The 18,378-nt window shown below is 42.3% G+C and overlaps 1 protein-coding gene and 1 pseudogene across 1 annotated transcript in view; one reads left to right on the top strand and one right to left on the bottom strand.

Moving 5' to 3' along the window:
* POU6F2 (POU class 6 homeobox 2) overlaps window positions 1–18,378 on the top strand; it is a 382,181-nt gene that overhangs the window by 270,126 nt on the left and 93,677 nt on the right. The window lies entirely within an intron of this gene.
* LOC101332179 (ADP-ribosylation factor-like protein 6-interacting protein 1 pseudogene) lies at window positions 1,856–2,461 on the bottom strand (annotated as a pseudogene).

Genomic DNA, 18,378 nt, shown 5'->3' with positions numbered 1-18,378 from the left:
TGATGCTATTTGGCTAATATTTGCAGTGTGTTTTGAAATTTATAAAGTGCATTTTTATATATATTATTTCATGCATTTGGCCTCATAGGTTCATAGTTCTAATAATCATTAGCATTTTTCAACGGTATCTTATACTCTCTAAGGACTTCAGCCTCTCATTTTCTTCTCCCAACAACCCAGAAGAGGCAAAAATCATCTTCATTCAGATTCAAGGAAATAAGCATGTTAGAAAGTTGAAACAGCTTCCTCAGCGTCGTTGTCAGACCTCAGAGCACCTCCGTTTATATTTTACCCTCTCTGCAATGTTCATTTGGGCTGTGGGTGAAATATTTTTTTTTCCTTATTTGGCTTCCAGCATTTTATAAGGCAACATTTCTCAAAGTGTCTTCTACAAAATTCTAGTCCAAAGAGATTTTATTGAAAATGGATTCCATAGATTTTGGGATTCCAGCTTTTTTATTTTTCCCCTTTTACACAAAACAAAGTAGAAGAAATAATACAGGATTAAAACTGCAGAAGGAGTTAATTGGCAGAACACACATACACACAAAAATCCAGATAGGAAGACAAGCTTATTTACAATGAGGCAACACATGTAAATTACGGTCGTTTGTATACAAAACCTTAAAAAAGAAAAGTCAAACATATGCTACATGAGTGCCACTCTTTACAGCAATATTGAAGGGGAGAAAACAGCACTTATTTAGGAACAGATATACCACAAGGTCCAGGTTTTACAGCATCAGTGCAATAAATTCACAAAACTATATTACAGCTAGTTAATCAGTTTGAGAACTGTTCCCAAATATGTCACATTTCCAGCCCTCAGAGGTTCATTCCTACAGATATCAACTACTCCATCTATGGGGACCAAAAGCAGCCAGTGATACCATAAAATGAGAATCTTAAGGCTTACCTTTAAAGGCTTATTCTGGTCTTGAAAAACTAGTAGGATTTTCTACTGAAATGAATCTTGACTAAACACAGGATGAGTTTTGTTCTTTATTGGCTGGTCTTGGAGTGAAGGTCATAGACATGACTCTTAACCTATTATGTATGTACTTTAGTTGCAGTTAGCTGAAAATCTGAAATTAAAAGTATGCTAAAAATCCTAAATACCATCTTGTGTAAGCCTGCTACTAAAAAGCCTTTAAGGATGTACTAACTTCAAGTTTAAGTGCAAGGGAACAAGAGTTCTAAGCCTGTCAGATTCCCCATTTGGGAGGAAGGATCAATGTTTCCAACAAATTGCTAAATTCTGCACAAGGGAGAAGCCAACACATACTAGGCCATGGAATTAGGTTCATTTTATTCCACGAGGATTCTTCTCCCACGGTATCGAGACAGAATGAGGAGTGAATCTTAATTGGTCTCTTCATCAAAAGTGGTGAACTTGGTTTCTGTATTCATGAAGCCAGACAGTCGTTTAAGCAGAGTGTGGAAGCAGACAGTAGAACCAGCTTCCTGTAGTCACAGACCACTACCTTGTATCCAGCTAAAGCAAAGATCAAGTTGAACAGTTATCCCAATCCACTGTTAACTGTACTAAGGGATGAAGTTCACCACTATATTATTTTAAAAGTAAGAGTTCAGTTAACCCTGGGTGAGAAAAACCAAGACAAGTGGTAATGATGCATGAGTTGTCCATATAAGGCCAGCTGATGAGAGCACACCCATGAAGACACTGGGCATAAAGCCTTACTTGGCAAGTCGGAATTTCTACTAACTAAGGGCAGAATGAGGGACAGCAAAGAGCTACATCTGTAATGTTTTAGTATCCAGACAGCATAACAGACACTGTCCCCAAGGACAATGTATATGCCATTAATCACACTGAATAAAGCAGATGCATTATTCATTTTTCTTTTTGTTTGAGAAGCTTTTTTATCTCTCTTTTGGCCATTCCAATGTACTTCAAAATGATTCCATGTTGGTTTAGTCCAGGAAGCAAGAGTAAGAAAGTCACTATCAGGTAGGAGAGACAGATGTTGTGGACTTGCTGTCCCACCCAAGCAGCCGCAGCAAGAGAAATGATCATGGTCATGAAGTACATTTTAGGCTTTTCTTCCTTTCATGTAAAAAGGCATTTCCACCAGCCCACAGCTCTGCGTCGCGTTTTTACTAGATTGCTGCAAATTTCATGGAATCACTGCTGTTGCTCAGTGGTCCATTTATTGGAGCCAAAAATTCTAGGCGCTAGAATGGGAACAAGGTAGTCAGCCAAACACAAAAACATAACAAAACAGGAAACTCCTGACAGAACGGATGGATCTAGATAGTAGATAGTCAGAAACACCAAAGAAACCACACCCATGATGGCAGGTGGAAACCAGGCTCTTTCCCATCGGAGGACTTTATCTGCCATTAGCATCACTTCTCCCCATCCTTGAAGCTGCTCTTCCAGACTTGTAGTCTCTGCAGTCAGCAGGTTGGTGCTGGGATTATCTCCTTCTGCCATCGTTCCCGAGGTGCCCCCTCAGCGAGCCCAAGACGCCCCCAGAACTGGCCTTCCTCAGAGCCACTCACGACAACCCTAGCCTCCTGGGTATATCTTGATGAATATTATAATACTAAAAGCTAAAAGACATTCTGTAGTAAAGATGTCTAGTTAACATTATTTAACCAAGAAATTCCCAAACTTATGTAACCACTGAACCTTTTTTTTCAGATAACACTGATTAATATCCCATGGGAAATTTCTTCAGCAACCACTGCTCTAAGGCTTCCTTCTCTATTGTACAATCCGCACAACTAAAATAACCTTGCATTTCCTTACCTAGAACATCATGGAAAAATCCACACATCTAATCCAATGGATTGGACAGTGGAGAAAAGAAAGTATAGAAAGATTGGGGAAAGAAGAGAAGGAAAGACTCGAAACCAAAGTAAGAGCAGGGAAAGCCGAAACCAAGGATGGTCCTTACAGTTGGCAACAAGCAAAATCATTGAGTCGAAAAAACGACGGAGGGTCTGGCTGGGGTGCCCCTCATGGCGGCTGAGGTCTTGGAGACCTTCTCCTTCAGACGGTCCTTCCTCCCCTCTCCTCTTCTTCGCTGTCCATCATTTCTCCTGCTCACACACCACTGCACCTGGAATCATGCCTCCCCATGCCAGACCTGGAGAAGTGAGAGCAGGGTACCACTGGACCATATAGCCCCTGGCAAACCCATGGAATCAATAGGCCAGGGAGAGGGCACACCCTCCCTTCCCCTCGTCTCCATCCTTCCTGTCTTGTGACTGAGGATTTCCAGGAGTCAGGAGAGTCCCCAATACCCTGACAACCTCGATCTCCACCCTTGTGTTTTAAGAGGGGTTGGATTCCAAACAACAGGTCAATTCAGTCTAAAATCTGTAGCCAGGACCAAGTCCTCTAGGTTACCAGGCTGTCAAAACCCTTTGTCTGTGGGGCATTGTCATAGTTATAAAGCTCTCATCCTGGCTCTTTTTTCTGTTTCCTATTTAAAAGAAAAATAAAAAAAGACCCTCCAAGGCACTGGTGTTTTCCTCCTCTTTCATCCCCCACTGTTGAGAAGTAAATTGGGCATTCTGGCTTCAAACACGAATGCTGGGGCCCTAAGAGTGCAGAGATAAGATAGAGAAAGGCGCCATATTGAGAAGACCGGTTCCAGAGTCTCTTTTTTCATGCATAAGAGGAACCCATGTGGCAAAAGTTCAGTTGCCCCTCTGAGTGGCCATCCACGGGAAAGGGCAGTTCCGTGTTGTCAGCCACACAGTGGGGATGCCTGCAAGGCCACAGATGAACGCAGTGGTGCATTTGTATGCTGACAGCTCTCTTCTGGGAACTAGTGTCTGAAGGCCCAGTTGGGCTCCAATCAATGCAACCTTTCCAACCCGATGCATTTTGTCTGAACTGTCATTTGACAGGGATCCGCCTGGTGCCACCACTTAGTTTTCTACCCAGCAGATATTTAACTGACATAAAAAGGAAGTAAAGTTAGGGATCTCCTTCTTCTTCTCAGCTGGACTCCGTACCCCCCCAGAGGCTGGCTGCTCTTTGTTGAACTGTTTGTCCTTTGCACTGGGAGGTTATGCATGTGGCATTTAAAGAGAGCAAAGCAATGTTGAAGGCTTCAGAGAGGTTAAGATTTCAGAGAAATCCTCTCACTTCCCCCAAGGAAAGGTCTCCTGAGCCTGGCTGGCTTGGAAATGTCTATATTTTAAATCAGAGGGAAAATAGTCTTGTGCTCTTGTCTAAGGTTCTAAAAAGTAACATTCCTTAGAGTAGGTTATATCACCTGCAGTATTCTGCACCCCATGGAAGGAATTTGAACAATTTAGGGCAAAAACCAAATGGTCCTTGGAACCAACCTGGACAAGGCAGAAAGTTATTAAAGGCAGAAAGCAAAGATGGGGTAGTTTCCAAGCTCCCTGCATGTAACAATCACAGTGGATTCATTTTAAGCATCTTCAAGGTACAACCTGCACACCATTTTCATTCCTAGTGACTCTCCTTAAGTGATGAAGTGGGGGTCTTCATACCAGAAGGACCCCATATAACCAAATATTTTCTAGGCCCCAGGGGCCCATCATCTCCCTGCCTTGCTTGACTCCCTCCCTCGCTTGACTCCCTCCCTCTTTTGGACACACCCAAGCCACACCATCTACAAATAGCTGGGGCCATGCCCACACCACCCACTGTATTTTGTTCCATCCTTTACTTTCTTTCCCAAAAGGCAATTTCCAAACTCAGTGTCAATGGCTCTCTGCATTGGATGCACACTGGGATTGCCTGAGGAGTTTTTTAAGAATACCGATGCCTGGGTCCCACCCAGAGATTCTGATTGAACCTGAGTGGGGCGAAGCATGGGTAAGAGCATTTTTTTTAAGTTCCCCAGGAGATTCCAGTCTGGGGCCAGGGTTCAGGACAGCTGCCTGTGGTCTTATATCAATAAATAGGCTCCCAATTGTTCATTTCTAAAAGAGCAAATTCCTACCTCTTGTTTATACAAAATGCTTTTTACCAGATCTGTTGGCTGCATGAGTTGGCGCTAACTTTGCTTCTGCGATACAATAAAACTAGGTCTTCATTTCTCAAAAGAATGAAACGTGTTACTTCTGCCCTGCCCCTCCCCAGATTCACAGCCCATCATGGAATGAAAACAACCATATCTGTATGTGTGTGTGTGTGTGTGTGTGTGTGTGCGTGTGTGTGTGTGTGTGTGTGTGTGTGTGTGTGTGTGTGTAGTTATCCACTAGAGCCTCTTTCCAATTCTGAAGTTGGGTTATTAGCCAGTATTTGCAGAAGAATCTCAAACCTGGTGATTCACATCTGATACTCAAATTGTAACAGGGGAAATAGAGAATCCTTTCAGAATGTTTGACATTCTCTCCAAACAAGAACAACTGCTGCTGATTGAGAGCTTGTTAGATGTTCCAACTGCTGTTAAACTGTTGACTCATCTAATCTATACTAGGACTTTTCAAGCTTTCGTTCCATGTGAATCCCCCTGGGACCTTGACAGATGTAGACTCTGATTCGGTAGCTCTGGGGCAAAGAGCCCACCCCAAAGTGTGCATTTCCAGCCAGCTCCCAGGCGATGCCCATGCTGCTGGTCCCTTGCCCATATCTTGAGTAGCAAAGCTCTACTCCATGAACTTTTGAGGCCCCACTAGTGCCATTTCATACATGAGGAAGTTAGGGGGAAGGACCTATGAGAGGCAAGGTTCAAACCGAGGTCTCCCTGACCTGAAACCTTATCTACTGTGCGAATCTGCCTCTTTGTAGTCTTTTTCTCACTGTGGCATGTCCATCTTTGAAAAGAGATCTCACTTAAATCACATAATGATTTCTCTCCTTGCAGATGAAGATGGAGGTAGATGCCCTGGTGGCAGAAAGACTCCTACTTTCTTGTCTTGGTCTTTCTTCCTGATCTCAGTCTTGATCTTACATGGCTCAAGAACCAGTAACTCTGAGGTTGGGGGTGAGGACTCAGCCACATCGTCTCTTTATTTAGTAAATACACTAGTTTTGTTGAAAGCATTTCCACCAAATTGAAACTCAAGTACGAAGAGATGAAAGTGGCCTGTGGTCACTAACTACCTTAGAGCTGAGATAGCCGACAGGATCTCTGTGAGAAGTCAGAAGGTCTTAGTTTTTAGACCCTAGATCGCCTTGCTACATAACCAGATACAAAGATCACAGCTACCTGTTTTCCTGCCACTGCCTTTCACGCAGCCGTGAAAGTGCCCTTGAGACTGTGTGCCTCAGTCTTGAGGGGCAGGGAGTCTCCTCTTCCATCATCATTTCAATAGACTTTTTCAAGAGCAAAAGCCAAGCTACATGCAAAACAGGTGGCAAAAATCATTCAGACCCAGAGTCAGAATGTAGTTGCTGGTGAAAAACCCTATAGTGCAACTTGTAAAACTTCTCGACGCTCTTAATCAGGGGTGTGGGAATGTGTATAAAATGACGTTCAAATTCAGCATCTTCACTCCAGCCACGTTTGTTTTCCGAGATGGCCATTCCTGTTAGAATGGAGAATTTGCTTTATGATAATTGGGAGCTGTGCCCTCATGGTGAGGCAGTGTTTTCCTCGTAAATGCGAGAAAAGTTTTCAAAAACATCCACCCTTCTGAAGTTCTTGGCTGTCGTTTTATATTTCCTGTAAGTGTCATCTTGTATTTCCAGTAACTCAGGCACATTCTTGACACCAGCCCAATGTCTGCCTGATCCAACAGGCAGGTCCTGCTCACTAACATCCTCATCTTCAAAGAACAGAGACCTACCTGAACTTGTACAGATATCAGCCACTAGCCTTAGGACACATATATGAATGCATGGGTTGACCTAAAAGAAAACAAATTGGGAAAATACACCCTTAAACCCTGGCAATGTGCATCCAACACATGGCTGGCTGTGGGCTTGCATTAGACCCTATGTGTGTATGTAGACTTTAAATCTTGTTTTTGTTTTGTTTTCCTTTTTGGCTGCACCGCGCGGCATGACAGATCTGAGCTCCCCAACCAGGGATTGAACGCACACCCCCTGCAGTGGAAGTGAGGAATCTTAACCACTAGACCTCCAGGGAAGTCCCTGTAGACTTTAAATCTTCAGTTATATGTATGCATGTTCCATATTTGTGTGTAGACATCTCTGTGTTTCTTTGGTACATACATATGCACATATATATTTAAAATCTTTTTCAGAAACACCAACTCAGGGACTCAGTCAAGGGTCCACTTACAGGGTTATCCATGTAGTCTGGGCAAATCAGTGGAGTGTGTGCACAGAGGGAGAAATGACATTGTCTGGGGCTTTCCTTTCTTTCCCTTTCTGCCTGGGACATTTTGAGAGAATGACTAAGCAGTGCTGGAGATTATGAATTTGCTTAAGTGTGAATGGGTGATGGCTGGATGCCGCCTGGCCCTCCCCAAAGGTGATTGACTGGGACAGCAGGTCTTCACACTTGATGCCTGGATTTGACTCGGAAAGTCTGCCAAGTCTTTTACTCGGAAATTTATCTTAATTAGATCTGAAAGACCTGCCACAGCAGAATAGTCACACCGATTAAAATGAAAAACAGGAGAAATTACTGATCAAATTAATCATAATGTCGGGTTACAGCTGTAGGTCTGATGTAATTTGCCACTCCAGTGAGTTACATCGGCGCCGGCCCAGGAAAGGGAGCCGGCTTTGTGCTTATCCGTAACACCCGCCCGCTCTGGGCTGCCCGGCAGGAGGCTGATTCCATTCATTTTCCTGGCTTGCTCTGACCTCCCTGCTGCAACTAGAAACAAATCAGGCACCAGACAAATGGGGGTGGGGGGGGAGGTAAACGAGAACTAGTCTTTTACCCCAGCGATCCCACTATTTCAAAATGATGAGCTTCTAGAACTGAGCCCGCAGGCTTGGGGCTTTGTGCTTGCTGGGATTTTGGCTTTTGGTTTTTCCACTTAACCTCCTTTTAGTTTTACTTGTGGTGACCTGACATGGATTAGATGCAGAATGGGAATCAAAAGGTCAGAGGACAAAACCTTTGGCTCTAAGCCAGGAGGAAAAAAACCTTTAGAAAAATCTCCTTGCCAACCTGCCTCTATGACTCGAGCGTGGATTGAAATAATCTAAAGTGTCACAGCAGAGGAGGAAGAAACCCAGCCTGTAAGAGCTCATTGTTCCCAGGAGGGTATGGTCCTGGTATTCTAATTTTAAACACCACTTTACCCCATGCCCTGTGTTCTGGGTGGGAATGGAATATACAACTTTTTTTTAACAACTTTGTTGGAGTATAATTGCTTTACAATGGTGTGTTAGTTTCTGCTGTATAACAAAGTGAATCAGTTATACATATACATATGTTCCCATATCTCTTCCCTCTTGCGTCTCCCTCCCTCCCACCCTCCCTATCCCACCCCTCTAGGTGGTCACAAACCACCTAGCTGATCGCCCTGTGCTATGCGGCTACTTCCCACTAGCTATCTATTTTACAGTTGGTAGTGTATATATGTCCATGCCACTCTCTCACTTTGTCACAGCTTACCCTTCCCCGTCCCCATATCCTCAAGTCCATGCTCTAGTAGGTCTGTGTCTTTATTCCCATCTTACCCCTAGGTTCTTCATGATCTTTTTTTTTTTTTTCTTAGATTCCATATATAAGTGTTAGTATACGGTATTTGTTTTTCTCTTTCTGACTTACTTCACTCTGTATGACAGACTCTAGGTCCATCCACCTCACTACAAATAACTCAATTTCGTTTCTTTTTATGGCTGAGTAATATTCCATTGTATATATGTGCCACATCTTCTTTATCCATTCATCTGTTGATGGACACTTAGAACACTCTATGACATAAATCACAGCAAAATCCTTTTTGACCCACCTCCTAGAGAAATGGAAATAAAAACAAAAATAAACAAATGGGACCTAATGAAACTTAAAAGCTTTTGCACAGCAAAGGAAACCATAAACAAGACCAAAAGGCAACCCTCAGAATGGGAGAAAATATTTGCATATGAAGCAACTGACAAAGGATTAATCTCCAAAATTTACAAGCAGCTCATGCAGCTCAATATCAAAAAAACAAACAACCCAATCCAAAAATGGGCAGAAGACCTAAATAGACATTTCTCCAAAGAAGATACACAGACTGCCAACAAACACATGAAAGAATGCTCAACATCACTAATCATTCGAGAAATGCAAATCAAAACTACAATGAGATTTCATCTCACACCAGTTAGAATGGCCATCATCAAAAACTCTAGAAACAATAAATGCTGGAGAGGGTGTGGAGAAAAGGGAACACTCTTGCACTGCTGGTGGGAATGTGAATTGGTACAGCCACTATGGAAAACAGTATGGAGGTTCCTTAAAAAACTACAAATAGAACTACCATACGACCCAGCAATCCCACTACTGGGCACATACCCTGAGAAAACCGTAATTCAAAGACTCATGTACCAAAATGTTCATTGCAGCTCTATTTACAATAGCCAAGATATGGAAGCAACCTGTGTCCATCAACAATGAATACAACTTTTTTTTAAGAAAACATATCAGAGAGTCCAGATTCTTTCCAGTGTCTAGCCCTGACACTGAGCTGTGACTCATGCAGTGCTTACGAAACCCATCTCCCTATCAGCAATACAAAGAAGGGGCCCTAAAGCACACCCCAGTCTAGACATTCCATGCAAATAATCAAAGGTTAGATTTTAGGGGCAATGTAGGACCTCTCTCCAACCAGTTCTGCTTGATCAGGGAACTAGATCAGCCTACCTGGGGGAAATCATCCTGAAACAGAGGTGACTGGGAAGGAACAGGAGTAGGAGGCCTTCTCCCCAGTCAGTAGTTGGCAGGAAGACCTTCCTCTTTGACCTTATGATGGGTTGTCCGAATCCCATTTATTCATCCCTGGACTAGGTGCTTATACCCTTTTATCTCCAGTCTGAAAAGGCCCCCAATCCTTTCTCCATTCCACCAGGAATGAATCTGGTACATTTTGTAAAGGAGGGAGATAGGCAGTCATAGAAGACAAGGTGGCCTTGGCACTCAAGAGGCTGCATCTTCTGGGCCTTTCTATGGTTCCTAATGAAGATTCAGGTGGGACCACATGCCCAGATTGGGGAAGGATATAATAACTATATTTTGAAGGATTATTATATTGGTTTAGTAGTTTGTAACAAGAATTTTGTAAAGAAAAAAAAAGGGGGGCTTTTGTTTAAATTATATGCATATAGACATACATAGAGTTACATACAGACGTAGATACATAGATATAGAGAGATTTATTCGCATATATATTTTTGTATGTATGTATGTATGTGTTGACTTGGGTTGTTAAAAGTATTTCTTACTATGGGGCAAGGTCAGAAGAATTTGAAAAACACTTCTTTGAAAGACCTAGCTCTGCAGGGGGACAGAGGTGGGGATTCTTAGACGTATAATAGCTCAGGAAGCAGGTTTATCAGCATCCCAACATACTGGGATGAGCTCCTAAATGCTAAACGTCCTCCCCAACAGTCTAAAAAGACAAAAACACTAATGCCAACCCCCACACTCCCCCCCGCCGGCTGCACCACACACACACACATTGCAGGGGAATTCAAGATCCAGCATTATACCACTACCCAGGCGGCTGAAAACGCACATCAAATGAAGAGTTTAACACATCGATTAAACTGAGAAACAAAATAATGTATTAAAAGCTGACTAAGTTATCGCATCCAAAATGGAGAGAGAATTCTAAAGAGAAAGGGAAAGAGGGAGGGAGAAAATGGTTGGAAGGAAGCATGCCCCCCCCCCCCCCCCCCCCCCCCCCACTGATGAACTGACTGATTGCGGTTCCTGGAGGATTTACTCTGGGAAAAAGCCTTGTCCCCGGGAGCGGCAGGCCAGGAGCCGGGTCCTCGGGGCTCTGGTCGGAGGAATCGTGGGCTGTAGAGCTGCACGTCCGAGGGGCCTGGAACTTTCCTCCATTCTCCCACCTGGTCTGGCCCCGCCTTTTCCCTCATCTGGTCTTCATGATTCTGGTTTCTCCCTGATCCAATCCACTTTGCAAAGCACCAGCAAGCAAACCTCCCTAAGAGAACCCTCTGCTCACATCACCCTCGTGCTCGAGGCCCTCCTTTGGTCTTCTCAGCCTGGGTGCTCTGTCTACCCTTCACCCATCTCCCTTCTCCCTCCACTGCCCTCAGCCTCTTCCAGTACCTGGTGCGCCCATGCAGCCACTTGCCTGGCTCTGCGGGTGCTGGGCCCATTGCCAGGAGCGCCCGCTCTTCTCACCGGGTCCCTCCTGGTTCCCGTCACCCCCTACTCCTTCCCCAAAGCACCCATGCTTGCCCAGCGCTCGATACTTGCTCTGTTCTCTGAACTCACATGATGGGCACTTAGCCTGTGCAATTTCAGTGGTTTGGTTGTTGTTGTTTTTTTTTTTAATGGACAAATTTGTTATCTTGCTTGAATTATAAGCCCCTTAAGAACAGACACTAAGTCTCACACCTTCATACATCCCAGGACTGTCAATAATTGTGGTAAGCGATGATTTCTCGTTTAATGGTTACCCATTTCACAAATCTGTAAGTGCCTGTGACCTGGCTATCTTAAATTTATTTGCAGAATGACTCGATGAAGATAACAATTCCGAATGAAAGAAATGTTACCTATTTATTTTTATATTTAGGACAATACCTGGCACATAGAGTAAGGGCCATAAGTAAATAGATTTTATTATGACTGTGATTCCTTTGCAATTGTTTGCACCCTATATTTCTTTGCACTATCTTCTCAATGGGCTTTGGGAAATGCAGGCTTCATTTAGACTGCTTGAAATCGGCTTCTTTCATTTGGGAGGAACAAAGCAAGGACCATTTTCTAATTAATCTTTTGTTTCCTTTGCCCCATCATGTCAACAATGCATGATGGTTCTTGATATTCAGAATATAATAGAGGAGAAGGCCTGGGAGCAGCAGGCCAGGAGCCGGGTCCATGGGGCCCTGGTCGGAGGAATCGTGGGCTGTAGAGCTCCACGTCCTTCTTAATATTTTATAGATCCGACTGATCTGTGAGTTAAATCATATTTTTCAAAGCATGGAAGTATTACAAAGCAGATAGACCAAGGACAAAGAAAGTGGATCTCCCACTGTGGGTGCACCTCAGGCCCCCAGCGCTGGACAGAGACTGTCAGGTGACACACTCTGGCTGTCCCCAGCCCCACCGGTAGAGTGGACAAATACATACAGAATCTCCCAGTAGAAAAATGATGACATGATTTACAAAATAAAAACACTGTTGAGGGCTTTCCTGGTGGCGCGGTGGTTGAGAGTCTGCCTGCCGATGCAGGGGACACGGGTTCATGCCCCAGTCCAGGAAGATCCCATGTGCCGCGGAGTGGCTGCGCCTGTGAGCCATGGCCGCTGAGCCTGCGCGTCCGGAGCCTGTGCTCTGCAACGGGAGAGGCCATAACAGTGAGAGGCCCGCGTACCGCAAAAAAAAAAAAAAAAAAAAAAAAAAAAAACCACTGTTGAGCATTCAACACACTCAAGGCGCAATGCTAGGTGTTTTGTATGTGTTTTCCTACTTGCCTGGCAATCACTTACAGGCATAAGGAAACCAAGACTCAGAGAAGCTGGGAACTTGTCAGAGATGGAGCTGGGATTTGAGTCTGTCTGGCTTCAACCTGGGGGACCACACATGCTATTTTAACCAAGAGAATTTCTGCATCAATCTGTCTGTCCAGTGCAGTTACTAATAGCGACCATTCCATTCTCAGAACGGTCCTATTTGGGACAGTAAGTTATTTGGGCAACTTAGCCCAAGTCATGCTCACTAGGCCACCTCCAGTGTTTACCCAAGCTACCTCCCCCCTGACTTTATTCCACTACACGCCACAAAAGCCAAGACATTTGGATGTCTTCTTAATTTACTGAGAATATGGAACTAGTAGTTCTTACGAATATATTGTCTTCTTGCCACTTGACAACTTAACTAATAGGTTTTCAAAATGTGATCCTACATGAGACAAGAAAATCCTTGGATGAAGGGCCATAGGAGACACCTTCTTCCTCCAAATGATTTGGAAAAACCTAATGGGATTGTTCTTGGATCCTGGCTGAGGTGCCCAGCGCCATGCTTGCAGAACTATAATTTAGAACAGAGAGACTCCCCATCCCCCAAAAAGATGATGCTCAAGAAGGATAAACACATATATTGTAAGGAGAGGAAAAGAAATCATGCACACATATGAAAGGAGAACTAATTTTTTTTAAATCTCAAGGTGAACAAGAGCATAAAATGCAATGTTATTAAATGGTTTTTGCAGGGGACGTGGAGAAGGAGGGGCACAGGTTCCATAAACAAAGGTGAGGGGTCCAGAGCACTGACTGCTCCAGCGTTTCTCGTTCTGGGTGGCTCCTGAGGCTGCTTCAGAGCAGTCCTGATTCCCAGATTGGCCACACATCAAAACCCCATGGGGAGAGTCCTTCAACAAATAAATAGTAAGAAAAAGAGAGAGAGAGAGAGAGGGAGGAAGGTCCGGAGGATTGAACCTGTAGATCAAAAGACACAGAAACCAATTTCATTATGTGGACTTTGTTTAGATTACAATGCAAGCAACTTGTTAAAAGCAAAAAGAATGAGATTTATGAGACAATTGGAAATGTGACCACTGACTGGAAATCTAATGATGTTAAGGAATTATTTTTAATATTTAATATTTTTAGGTATGATGGTGGTATGTAGTCATTTTCTTAAGAATGTCTTTTGAAGATACATACTGAAATACTTACAAATGAAATAATAGGATGTCTGGAATTTCTTCTAAAAGGATATGGGAGCAAAACTAATATATGGGTGGGGTTGTTGGGTGGGTATAGATGAAAGAAGACTGACCATGAGTGGGTCATTATTCAAGCTGGGTGATGTGTCCATGGGAGTTAATTATACTCTTATGTCTTCTTTTATATTGTTTAAATTTTTCCATGAGAAAAAATTAAAGAAAAAAGTTTTAATCACCCAGGGATTCTTTAATAATGGAGATTACCCTCACCCAACCTAAGAACTACAAAATCAGAGTCTTCGGGGGTAGAGCCAGTGGCTTTGATGATCAGCAAAGTTTCCGAACGAACGCCTGCTCTATAGAATCGTGAACAATGTATTAGATCAAGATAGATTAGTTAAGGCTCAGGGGCAGTACACAGAAAAGGGGTTGATGCGTTAAGACACAATATCTTAAGAAACAGATTTCCAGCTGAAAGATTAAGTAACTGAAGATAGTTGTTAATATCTGAGGGGTTATAAAGACTACAAAATGTACTAGAAAACCAAAAATAGAAAAGGTCCTTCCAATTCTCAAAAAGAAAAAAAAATGGGGGCTTCCCTGGTGGCGCAGTGGTTGGGAGCCCACCTGCCGATGCAGGGGACACGGGTTCGTGCCCCGGTCTGGGAAGATCCCACATGCCACGGAGCGGCTGGGCCCGTGAGCCATGGCCACTGAGCCTGCGCGTCCGGAGCCTGTGCTCTGCAACGGGAGAGGCCACAACAGTGAGAGGCCCGCGTACCGCAAAAAAAAAAAAAAAAAGAGAGGACTTCCTCTTCAATTGGGGTAGATTAAATACTTTGAGTACATTTATCTCTATATGCTCCTGAAACCCCACTACAATGGTACCAAGGGAAAAATGTTTTTAATCGTATAAATCTATAAGGGCAAAGAGAAGTGGAGAAAAGACAGCAGTGGACAAGAAGTGTCAACAAACTTTTGGAAAAGCAGGAGGAGGAGTTAACTAAGCAGAGAAAGCTAAATACCAAGGGCCTGCGAGAAACACGATCAGAAAGGAGCAGGGCAGCTCTGGAGCCCTCAGAAGTCTTGGGGGTTGGAGATACCAGCTGTTGTGAAAGATGAGGGTGGAAGAGCATGTTGGGGAAAACAGAGGGATTGGTTAATGACTGTATGATGAACACTGAGATCCTCAGCTCCCTCCCCAGTTCAAGGAGACAGGCAACTATCTCTCCAGCAGTTTAATGCGTGAGAAACTGAATGAGCCAGTTTAGACGTGGAGACATAGACATGGCTGTATGCTGGGGTGGAGTCCTTACTGATGAGCAGGGTATCAAGGGAAAGTTACATCCTGAATAATGAGACTTGGCCTTGTTGGGCCACTCAGGTCTGTACACAGGTGTTCAAATGTGCAGGTATCTCACCATCTCCCTATGTCACTCCCTCCCAGCCCCGGTAATTGGTGGATTCTTCTTGGGAGAAACTGCATAGCTAATCAGAGAGCAAAGACTCAGTTATCAATACCTCCAAAAACATAGCCAGGTCCCTGCCTTATTCTTATATATGAAAAGACAACAAAGAATGACTCAGTATTTCAGAAATGCCTTTGTCTGAACTCAGAAACCAAACCAAAACAGACTGGGGGGAAAAGGAATTCATAGAAAATAGAGACAACACAGGAAGGAGAAAAACTATATAAAAACTTCAAAATTAGTATCCTAGAGAATATTCATAGAGAACACAGTTCATCTACAAAACACAGAATAGGTGCTACACACAAGGAACATTGAGAAAACAATTCAAAGAACATTTAGGTAATAGTTAAAGTAATTATGGCAGAAATTTTAAAGTTCAGAGAAGGTTTCAAAAGTAAAGAAAATCTCTCAGAATGAAGCACAGAAGGACAAAGAAGTGGGGGGAAAAAAAAGAAAGAACAAGTAAGTAAAACAGGGAGGGAATAGCAGGGAGAGAATAGGAGGTCCAGCTTCTAACCAACAGAAGAGAAAGAAAAAAAAAGAGATGAAATACCAAAAAAAAACAAAAAAAAAATTCAAGAAAACTTCTCAGATTTGAAGGATGTCATCTCTTTGAAAGTCCCACTGAATGCATAACCTAATAAATGGAAAAGGACCTTTTCAAGCACATCATTATAAACATTCTCCAGAGAGGAAAAAAAATATAGATGAAATACAAGGAATCAGGAATGAGAGGAACATTGCGTTTCAGTACGTGAGCTTGATGGTCCTGTCCAACTCTGAGATTCTGTGGTCAACACTGAGAAAAGGATGAAAGGAAATGTACTTCTGTATAAAAACTGGGTATGAGAGGAAGATGCTTTCATCACCAGCTGAGTTAAACCTTGGAATAAATGATGGAGGAAAGTTAAAATATCTTCTTGGCAGTGCTTTATTTTTTTAATAGATTTTAACCAATAGTGGTTTATTCTTTATTTGAATTTTCTATTTAAAACAGCCTTCTCTGCCCCTGTATTTTATTTTTTTTGGCCATGCTGTGCAGCATGCAGGATCTTAGTTCCCCAACCAGGGATCGAACCTGTGCGCCTTGCACTGGAAACGCGGGGTCTTAACCACTGGACTGCCAGGGAAGTCCCTGGCAGTGCTTTAAACACAGACTAAAGTCTAACTGCGTTAGGCTTGGTTTAATGCATCTGTGCATCTTATTCACCTGTGTGTCCTTCATGCCTAATACAGAACCTAGAATATGGTCCATATTTAATGTGGCTATTTGAACGCCATGAAGTTCTCAGATTGGTTTACTCCTAGAGATGACTCCTATAAGGAAATGGATGATTTTTTCCTGGGTTTATTAGGAGAGAGAGAGGGAATCTAATATGGAATAAGTGTCCAGCAATGTGTCAGGAAGTATAGAAAGGATTTTCCCCATCTATGCTGTTTGGTTTTAAAAAGGGAGGTACCACTTCTAAGTCTCATTGATGTTTGGCCTTCTCATTGGCCCCAAGTATTAGGCATGGCGTGTAGAGAGAAACAGCATCTAACCCAACGAGATACTCGTATGTTTTTAAACATTCTGTGGAGAAAAATCTTTGATTATAAAATTTGCACTTTGTTGTTTTCCCTACTAGAACTTCAGAAAGATTTTGTATTAAAATATTTTTATGTAAAACATCCTCCCTCAGCCCTAATTTATGGAAATGGGAAAATGGGCATATTGCAGGCTTTAACTGCTTAAATTATCTCATTCCTAGAGCAAAGAGACAGAGAGAAACAGGAAAAAATCCTACAGGAATGAAGTCTTGCTTTCTCTTTCGATATACCCAGTACTTTCTATAACAGCTGATGAGAGTGCTGTCAAATGCACTGATGAGAGGTTTCCCAAAGTTAATTCTTCTCATAATACAATAACTAAATTTGCTTTAACACTTGAAAAGGCCCATCCATACTAAAAAGAATCAGTTGCTTAATCCTAAAATTAAAGGTTATTGCATGCAAGAGAAAATAATTACACGCTCAAAGTATGGAAAAAAGAAAACTTTTTTTAATATGTAGGTATTTGTATAATTAAAGACTAATCAAGCATGGAAGGCTGCTGACTAAACCAGAAAATGAGATTGTTGGCAAGCAATATTGTAATGTAAATGCCGTTTTTGTTTAACTACTAAGAAGCTGCAGAAATGATATCCTGCATAGATTAAAAGCAAACAACATTGATAATAAATATTTATCAGATTCCAAATGCAACACAGAGCATTTCTACATTTTACGTGCAAGGTTTGTTCGCAGTGGAGTATTGAGGTGTTTTTCAAGGGGTTAGTTAACATCCTTATTTAGAGTTGCTTTTTTAGATAGTATCTTCCTACTGTTAAAGTACATGTGAAATATTAACCAAGGGGAAGTGTCTCTTTTGAGATATACCGCCCCTATTAATTAGGATTTTGTTAATTAATATTAGTTACCTAGTATTAGGTAAAGACTTTCTAATGAATACAGACATACCTTGGAGATATTGTGGGCTTGGCTCTAGACCACCACAGAAAGCAAATATCTCAATAAAGCAAGTCACACAAATATTTTGGTTTCCCAGTGTATGTAAAAGTTATATTTACACTATACTGTAGTCTATTAAGTGTGCAACAGCAAATGTCTAAAAAGTCAATGTATATACCTTAGTTAAATGTTGCTTAAAAAATGCTAACCATCATCTGAGCCTTCAGCAAGTCATAGTAGTAACACCAAAGATCACTGATCACAGATCACTCATAACAAATATAATAATAAGGAAAAAGTTCTACATATTCTGAAAATCACCAAAATGTGACACACAGACACAAAGTGAGTAGATGCTATTGGAAAAAAAAATTGGCGTGGATAGACTTGCTTGAAGCGGGGTTGCCACAAACCTTCAATTTGTAAAAAAAACACGATATCTGCAAAGCACAATGAAACAAGGTATGCCTGTATACTTGTTGAATTCTTATAGAGAAAGAGAGATGAGATACAAGCCACACACAGTTATTAAAACAAAGAAAATAGAAGCATCGAATGTAAACAGTTTCTGTAAACTTCAGGCATACAGTTTAAAGTAGAGAAGAAACTCGGAAGTCACGTGTAAACATTCTGAGACTTTGTGCGACTGTACATATTACATGGCGTACTCGTTTGTCTTAAATGA

The sequence above is a fragment of the Tursiops truncatus genome, chromosome 9 (genome assembly GCF_011762595.2).
Source record: "Tursiops truncatus isolate mTurTru1 chromosome 9, mTurTru1.mat.Y, whole genome shotgun sequence".
NCBI lineage: Eukaryota > Metazoa > Chordata > Mammalia > Artiodactyla > Delphinidae > Tursiops > Tursiops truncatus.
The sequence above is the reverse complement of the archived record's forward strand: the minus strand, read 5'-3'. Positions and strand labels throughout refer to the sequence as shown.